The sequence below is a fragment of the Anopheles ziemanni genome, chromosome X (genome assembly GCF_943734765.1).
Source record: "Anopheles ziemanni chromosome X, idAnoZiCoDA_A2_x.2, whole genome shotgun sequence".
Lineage (NCBI taxonomy): Eukaryota > Metazoa > Arthropoda > Insecta > Diptera > Culicidae > Anopheles > Anopheles ziemanni.
In genome coordinates, this window is record NC_080707.1 from 8,225,761 (window position 1) to 8,235,124 (window position 9,364).

Here is a 9,364-nt window from a genome sequence, read left to right on the forward strand (position 1 = left end):
ATGATGACAATGTCACAAGAAGAATCGGAACGATTCAAACCGAACATACTTTGTATCACAATGTCAATTCAACCATACTCGAACCAACTTGACCTATATTTTCAGATTTTGGAATTTTTAGATTTTGGACGCAAGCAGATTTTGGCCAATGCATGAAACCGAAACAGCGGAACTCCCAAGCGCATCGCGATGCGTAAAGGTACAGCCACGCTCAAACAATAACAAACAGCGTGACCACTGCGAACGCTTCAAGCGAAAGAACTTTCAATAACATAAACACAAAACGGAAGAACCGCCAGGTGAAATCGAGCGCATAACGATGCAACAAGAACTATGCATTTTGCAAACAGGATAGGAAAACCATTGAATAAACATTCAGAGAGCAGGAACACAAAGTAGGAAGTTAAACTTTCGCCAACGGAACGTAAATAAGGAACAACAGAACTAACCAATCAGAAGACGAAATGATGTCAACTAACCCCATTGTACCAACGTAGTAATAATGAATATAAGATAAAGAGATACGACAAATGACAGTGCAGTCGAAAAGTAGAGCACTGAAGAGTCAGAGTCGGAGTCAGACTCAGAGGACGTTTGTCGAGTAAAAGCGAACAGACGAGTCTAAACTTATTTTCCTGACTGATCCAGCAGTAGCAGCTCACTCCTCACTCTCGGCGGCCTTCTCCCATCGTTTTCCACGTCAACTACATGGCGACCGTGACTTTAATCAGCAGTTTTCGGAATAAAAGAGACCGAATTATAATATAAAATCATGTGAAAAAGAAAACGCATTCTAGTTATTTAACAAAACGAAAGAAAAATCGAAACAGACATTGAACAGGTGGGAAACAGTTACCCGAAAGATTTGAAACAGTGAAAGTGGAAATGAAAATCAGTAGTGATATCCAACAATTTGCACGAAAACAGTGACTGGAAAACGGATGTTTGCGTGAATAAATGAAACACACGTAAAAACACAAAAACAATTCTACTAGTTTACTGAGTACATCCGAAAGCTTTGTAGCATGCTTATGCTATACAGCTTTAAAATGATGACAATGTCACAAGAGGAATCGGAACGATTCAAACCGAACATACTTAGTATAACAGCGGAAGAAACAAGGGCAAGCAAACATATGCCATCCTCGCGGATGTGCAATACAAGTTAATAAATATGAATTTACAGTGAAAAAGAGAAAAAAAACCCGCAAAATTGATTTATCATAAATCCGAAAGAAATGAAAAGACAATCCGAAAGAAAGAACAATTGAAAGAAACATTGAAAGAAAAGGTAAAGTGAACATCCGAAAATTCAAACGAAAACTTTTCAGAAAGTGAACATATACCAAGGAAAGAAAAGCAAGTGATATCCGAAAAACTTAAGTGAAAATGATAAAAACAGTTATCCGAAAGTTTGAAAAAGTGGAAATGAAATAAGAAGTGATGTTCATCCAGAAATGTTAGCAACACGTGTACATCGGATAGTTCGGTGAAATAAAAAAACTGACTTATAAAACAAAAAAAAACTCTTAAAACAGTTCTTCAAAATATCCGAAAGTGATTTACTTTTAATTAAAGTAACAAACTCATATAGACTCGAGAAAATTGTTTGCGTGAAAGAAATCTAGATGGGTCTATGGGGGTCTAAGCCAGAGGCCAAAGTGAGTGGCGATAAAGATTTCACAAAACCAAGAGATCCATACGGAGCATCATATGGTGCAAGATTCATCATCAAGGGTGCAACAGAGGAAACAGAGTCTTCTTTCACACCGTCGACGTTCTTCAGCTCCCATAACAGACAATAGACGCATCGAGGTTCACACGAACCTATAATATACTGTAACAATTCGGTGTCCGGTATGAACGTTGATCCAAATAAAGAAAACTTTCCGAAAAGGACACGACGTACCGGAAACGAGATGCCAAAATTAATAGATAACGATACGCAAAGATATAGTTATGTGAACCACAAGAGGCCACAGCACCACGCGCGGTCAGGCTCTTAGGGAATCAACCCGCACTTAGGCTCTTAGGGAATAAAATAAGTTTTTTTTAAAAACCCAAAACCCGGTAGCAGTGCGTTAACTGATTCAAACCGGACACACTTTGTATCACAATGTCAATTCAACCATACTCGAACTGGCAGTATTAGCGGAAAACTACATGGCGACCGTGACATCCGAACCACAGGGCGTCTATATCCGAGGTAACGGATATATCCCGTCAGAGGAAGACATCGAGGAAACTACGCAGAACAGCGAAAAACTTGCCGCAGAGCTAGGTGAACGAGCAAGGAAAACTTTGGAGGCGATGAGGGGAAACTTATTCCCAGTATAAAGCAGGATATGTGGTGGACACTCTGGTATTCTGCCACTCATTCCGAAAGCTCGAAACGATCAACTCTCCCCATCTGTTGCATAGGCCTTCGTGATAAGCTTGAGGCAATTAGCTTGATGGTAACAGAGAGTCAGAGACCTCGACCATTTTGTCCCGCAGATATCAGTACTGTCGCTGACGACGCGAAACAACTTAATAGGTCATCGTAGCCAACCGCCGATCGTACGATCGGAACGGTTTGGCTGCGTTGCACCCTCTATGATAATAAAAACGCCGCCGTGTCGGCATGCTGACTAGGTCGAAAATGTTAAGCATAGTCGTAAGAATTTAGGTATATAAGCGCATCGTAGAGTTCAATAAAGCAGTATTCTACTAAACGACAACTCGCATCATAGTGCTTACGTCGGTGGAAGTGCCATCCGTCGAAAGAAACGCGTCAAGCGTAACAAGTACCCTTCGCTTATTCTAATTTATAAACGATTTGTTGGACTCATTCGAAGAAAGTTAATACTTCACCACGTTGGATTTAAAATCAGGGTTTTATCAAGTCCCACTAAATCCCAGGGACTTATCTAAAACGGCTTTCTCAACTCCGACGGAGCATTACGAATACATCCATATGCCAATGGGACTGAGGAACGGTCCTTGATGAATAACGAGCTGTACGATATAGCAGAATTGCACAAGACGTCAATGGATGTATTTTCCACCCAAGGAAGTTATTCTGACTACTATGGTAAACGAGACCAACACCCAGGAAACAATTCAAGGAAGCGAGGTAATACTAGTATCGATATTAACTTTAAAGAAGTTTAGTGGGAGTCAAAGTAGAGGATTTGAAAGTAACACACATTTCGGCCGAAAAATACTCCTTTGCTGACCAGCGGCAATTGTTCCAACTCGGTGTTGCAATTCGCAATAAAGAACACTAAGGAACAACATTGCAAAATCTAGTAGTTGAGTGTAACTTTAATTTCAGTGAAAATGGCAACAATGACCTTCAAAACGATGATGGAGTTGAGCCAAGAGATAAACGAAATCAACAAGTTTATCGACCAACCAAATAACTGAGATTGATTACCAGGGCCTCAATATTCAAGTGATTGCGAATACTATCTATTCCAAAGGCTTGACTGCAGGGTTGGACAAGAACGCCATAAAACAGGATATTTCTTCCATGATTTTACTGTTTTTATGCAGAGGAAACAATGTCGACAAGATGCTTACCCGCCAGGCAGCCCGAGCTAGAGAGCGATCCCAGTGTGGGAATGCTCAACAAACGAGGTCCAATACGGGCTAGATTGGTAAAACCAAGGCTCGATAGTTGGACGCCCGCCTACACGTAGCACTACCGTGTAGGTGTATGCTGTGTGGGGACACCGAAGAGCAAGAGCAGAGACTAGGGCGTTTATTTTGATAAAAACTGTGACACCCCATCTAGTATTGTAAGCGAAATAAACAACCAACCCTGTAAAGAAATCCAGCAAAAGTGTTGTAGGATTTTCCCACAATGAGTTACATTGCATACAGACGATAGAGGAAGTAAAAGGTAAGCAACTCTTTGAGGCTTTAAATACGGTTAGCGAGAAAACGGCTCATTTATCCCAGCAATTAGGACATAGGACAACGCCATTACATGCGGAGCTAGATAGTGCAAATAGCGAAATCAAACGTGCGCTTGTTAGGGTACAATTAATGGAACATGCGCTTCTGGCCCACCAGGTTATCGAAAGCATCACCAACAAATATCGAATGTTGCGAACGATATCAGTAAAGTTTACTCGGGGATGAATGCCCGGCTACCATAAGATGCAGTTATCTTTGAACAAGGTACTGACATAAAGGCACAGCAGGAAGATAACAAAGTCGTTATTTCTGTAACCTGCGTGGTGGTCCAAGAGGCTTATGAAGTTTTTCGAGCCTATCCGGTGTAGACACCGGGTGTACATTACGAAGGGACCAGCAGGAGGTCAAGCCTACAATAACATCCGCTTAGAACAAGTTCACGTCACGGAAACCGAATTAGCTTATGTTATTCTTACCACTCTGATCATGACAATCGGCGCTATCACCGTCACAATCGTTTACCTAAAAAATATTAAAATTGACGTTTTCGAAGAAAAATCGGAGGTAGAATTAAGCGTAGTTAGCGTTCCGGAGCCTTCCCCGATGGTCCCACCAAGAAGAAAGATAAAACCACCGTTTCGGCCGAGAACTTACGCGTACTGGAGGAATGCTTAGGTGTTAAGTAACGATCTCGGGTAGAAAGTTGTAAACCAGAGAAACGTCCCTGGTGAAATGTTGACGATAGTTCGTAAGTTCCGCGTTTAAGCTAGTATATGAGAGCGTTAAGAAGCAACAATAAATCAGTACACATTTGGAACTCAAGAAAGAACGGTGCTCTCACTAACTGCTTGTTTTCAGGTCGTACTCACGGGTCAATCTGCCCCCCAATCCGAAACGCGACTACTCTCTTTGTTCCCCCTTCTGCGGCATAGGCTCTCGAGAGCGCAAGAGCACTAGCGGGAAGGTAATAGGAGCAAAGACGTACAAGCACTTTTGGGGCAGACACCCAATCTGCGTTAACCCTGTTGGGTGACGAATTCACGGGTCCCAGAAGTATATAAGACCAATCAAATGTTTAATAACGGTTCGCAATATTGACCTGGAGGTGCCAGGGTAAGGTTAATCCGTGTGTCGAGTTTAACTTTAGGTCTTTTAAGTCCGCTAGTTGCAGTCGTTTAAGTCATCGCGAAGTTTAAGGTGAAAGTCGTTAGGAGCCATTCTGCCTGGCCGCTCGACTTTCTGTTCACGGCCTTGTATGATCTGGTAGCAAATGCGACTAAAATCATTAATGGGAAAATGAACCAAAACTCTTAAGTAGAGAAGAATATCCTACTTAAGAGAGACGAGGACCCGCTAGGGTATATACTCACGGAAGACGCGTTATACCAGTGCTAGATGTTAGATAACCTAAGACTGTGTGACGTAGGCCCAGCCAAACATAACTTAGAAAATAGTTTGGACTGTTTCCCGGCAATGATGAATAATGGGAGCCTCCACAATTGCCAACGTAGGGAGGTACGGATCACACAGGACTTATGGGTGGAAACTTGGGAGACAAACGAGTGGATGTATTTTGCACCCCAAGAAATTGAAGAATGTGGTGCACAAAAGTATAAAAGACGAGGTTTAGAATCATTTCGAGTCAGTCAAAAGGTAAAATGGATACAATTAAAGAAGCGATCAGAATCTTGGAGGAGGAAGCCAAAATTCGGGGAGAACACCAATCGGCGCCCGAAGTAGACGATGATGAGGGGGCGGAGAGCTGAAGGGACAGCAACAAGGTTGATAATAGTATATGAGATCAACTAATTGTAAAATAAAGGTTCGCAATTTTGATCTGGAAGTGCCAGGGGTAACATCAATCCGTGCGCGTTGCGTTTCACTATGTTTCTCTAGAAGAGTTTTAAAGTTGAAGTCGTTAGAGAGCCACTCTGCCTGGCCACACGCTCAAAACCTTCGTCAGGTTATGTTGCTGCACCTGCAGTGTTGCTGCAAAATTTGTAGAATAAATCAGTGTTAACTCATACTCCGACTTGTTGGTTTATCCGTTTGCACTCATAAATCTGCCAAATCCGAAAGCTAGAAGCACCCAGTCTCCCCTTTCGTAGCATAGGCCTTCACTATACGCAGAGGCAACTAGCTTGAAAGGTAATAGAGATCCAGGACTTCGGTCATTAGCCGGCAGTAGCTAAACTCAGTTTTCTTTCCGTTGCTCACCCTAACCAAACTAGGAGGTCTTCCTTCGCGGGACCTGTTTGGTTAAAAGTGACGTAACAGGTTAGTTTTTCATCAGAATTCATAAAAAAAACCATTATGTAGCATGCTTATGCTATACAAAAAATCCTTAAAATGATGACAATGATCACAAGAAGAATACATACTTTGTATCACAATGTCAATTCAACCATACTCGAACCAACTTGACCTATATTTTCAGAGACGAAACGCAAGCAGATTTTGGCCAGGATAGAAAAACCCATACGGAAGTTTATAAACAATTCAGGAACCAAGAACCAGGAACCACCAGGCAGTAAACATAAACCGACGCACCCGAAGTGCAAGTAGGGCAATTCAGAACTAACCAATCAGGAACCCGAATGATGTCAACTAACCCAATTGTAAGAACCGAATAATGATTATCAAATAAAGTACATGGCAAGCGGAAGACGCCCAGTCTGACCGCGACGCTCAACTCGAAAAAGACGCGTCCCAGTTAAACATTTCTGACGAGACCGCAGCACTCCCCGTTTGACGAACCCCCGCGCTACACAGACATCCGAAAGAACCAGCCCAATCGAGCTTACATGGCGACCGTGACCAAGGAGCAAGGAGTATATATCCGTGGCTACGGATACATCCCCGTCCACGAGGAAGTCGTCGAACTGGCACAGGAGTGCACCAGCCTGGCGCAACAAATTGGAGCTGAGGCCACATCCCTCAGAAAAGAAGCGGAAAACGCGAAGATTCAAGGGGAAGCAGACGTACGCCATCCTCGCGGATGTGCAGTATTACCTAATAAACATGACCCTGAAGTGAGGAAAAGAAAAAACACCATACTTATCCATTAAAGTGATCCGAAAGAAAAATTAAAACAAACATTGAAAGAAACATTGAAAGGTAAAGTGAACATCCGAAAAATTCAAACGAAAGAAAACTTTTCAGAAAGTGAACATATACCAAGGAAAGAAAAGCAAGTGAGATCCGAAAAACTTAAGTGAAAATGATAAAAACAGTTATCCGAAAGTTTGAAAAAGTGGAAATGAAATAAGAAGTGATGTTCATCAGAAATTAGCAACACGTGAGCAACGTTCGGTGAAATAAAAGAAACATACTTATAAAACAAAAAAAACTGTTACAACAGTTCCTCAAAATATCCGAAAGCGAAAAGTAAATATCGCGATACACTGGAACAATAGCGTTGGAAAGAAATCAAAATGGGTCTATGGGGATCAAAGCCAGAGGCCAAAGTGAGTGGCGATAAAGATCTCACTATTATTCAAAACCAGGAGATCCATACGGAGCATCATATGGTGCAAGATTTTAAGATAACATTACTTATCATATTGGTAGCAATTTTGCTTCTGTAAAACCGCCGCCGGAAAAGTAACCGCGAGTTCTTCATTAAGCGTTGATACCACCCCGTCTCTCCGGACCGACAACGCCCTCCGAGTCCGCCGACAACCCTTCGAACAACAAGATCCAGCCCTCCGACCACATGGCGACCGTGACAAAGGAGCGGAGCTATGGCTTGCTAGTGCCCAACTACGAGTATATCCCGTCAAACCGAGAAGTACTGGCACTGATTAAGCGTTGCAAAAAGTACGCTTAGGAAGCACCGGCACGTTTCTTCCATATATTATGTAACCAACCCAACTCTGTTATTCTCGACAATTCATCAATAACCAAACCAAACCCGCCACAGCGTTATTCTTAACTCGCGCAGGGTACATGAAGGCCAAGCAGGCCTACGCGATACTAGCAGATGCTCAATATGAACTCATAAAATAAAATGTTTGAAAAGCATAAATAACAATTAGGGGGACCCGAAGGAAACATCGAAATCCAAAGCTGAGGTGAACGGCGATAAAGACCTCACCATCATCCAAAATCAGGAGTTCCACACGGAGCACCACATGGAACAGGATTTTAAGCTAACAGTGCTAATTATATTGTTAGCAATTTTGCTTTAATTTAAAGTGTGCTACGCCAAGTAAAGTTAGGCGACAAATCGAATGGTAGCTGAAAGGGTTTTCGCACCGCACAGCGACAACGACACCGGCTCTGACGACGCCCCTCCAAGAGTGACACTTAGAGAACCCAAAAAGAAGGAAGATCACATAGCACGTATACACTCTGCTCGGCCGAATGGCAGAAGATGTCAGCCTAGTAGACCGCTTGTGCGAGATACCTTCGAGGTCCTTAGTAACACGCCGAATATATACCATAAGCTGCTGGCACAGGAAGCAGCATAAGGATTGGAGCAGATAATGGCGGAAATAGAGACAGCGGCAGAATGTTACCAGAAAGAAACGATGAAGCTTACTCAAATGTTTTCTATACTGACAGATTACCAGTATTACGCGATAATAAAGGAGATAGAGGTAGAAACCTCACGCAAGTAAGACACGCTTAGTTCTTATTTTTATATAATGGGAAAACTTTAGAAAGAACGCTGCTCGGAGCTTCTCGAAACCCATCCCGGGTTCGAATCTTCAGGGGCGATGGTGGCGACAGTAGAAGTCTGTCAACTGTGAGGCACTTATTCGAGAGCAACAATAAACCCACTTAGCAAAGTCTGATATTCTTCCAGCGTAACTTCAGTAAAAATAGCACGCTATTGAAGAATGTCATTTGGGGAGTGATTCCATTTTTCTTAACAGGTGAAGATTGCATTTAAAGATACATGTATGCTCTCTTTTAGCTACACAGCTACACTAAAGAAATGACACGATACGCATTGTCTAAGAAAACTGAAAAAATCTTTGCAGAACTTTGCGCCTTTGATTTCTGTTACGAACTATCCATTTGAAACCGCTCTCTTGGCGAGCTTGATTGACGATCAGCATATAGCATAAGCCAGATGACCCAATCTGCTCGACCGTTCATCTTAATCCCATTTTTGAGAGTGTACGAGAACATGTTCGAAAATGTGCAGCTACATTTAAGGAGGCTCAGCGTTGGAGCAGTTCAATTGCGGAAAAAATGAAGGAAAACAGGCGTACGCCATCCTAGCCGATGTACAGTACGACCTAATAAAGATACAAATGGTGTTAAAGAAGAAATCTGAACAATATACGAAAGTGATGAAAGAAAAACAGAGAGAAACTTAAAGAAAAAGGTGGAAAAATCTCAGAAATGGTAAAGAAAAATACTCTCCAGAGAAAAAGTATATGGTAAATAAAAACTTCAGTGAAAATTTCTACGAAAAAGCGCAGTGCGACTTAATAGTGAATCAGTGCAA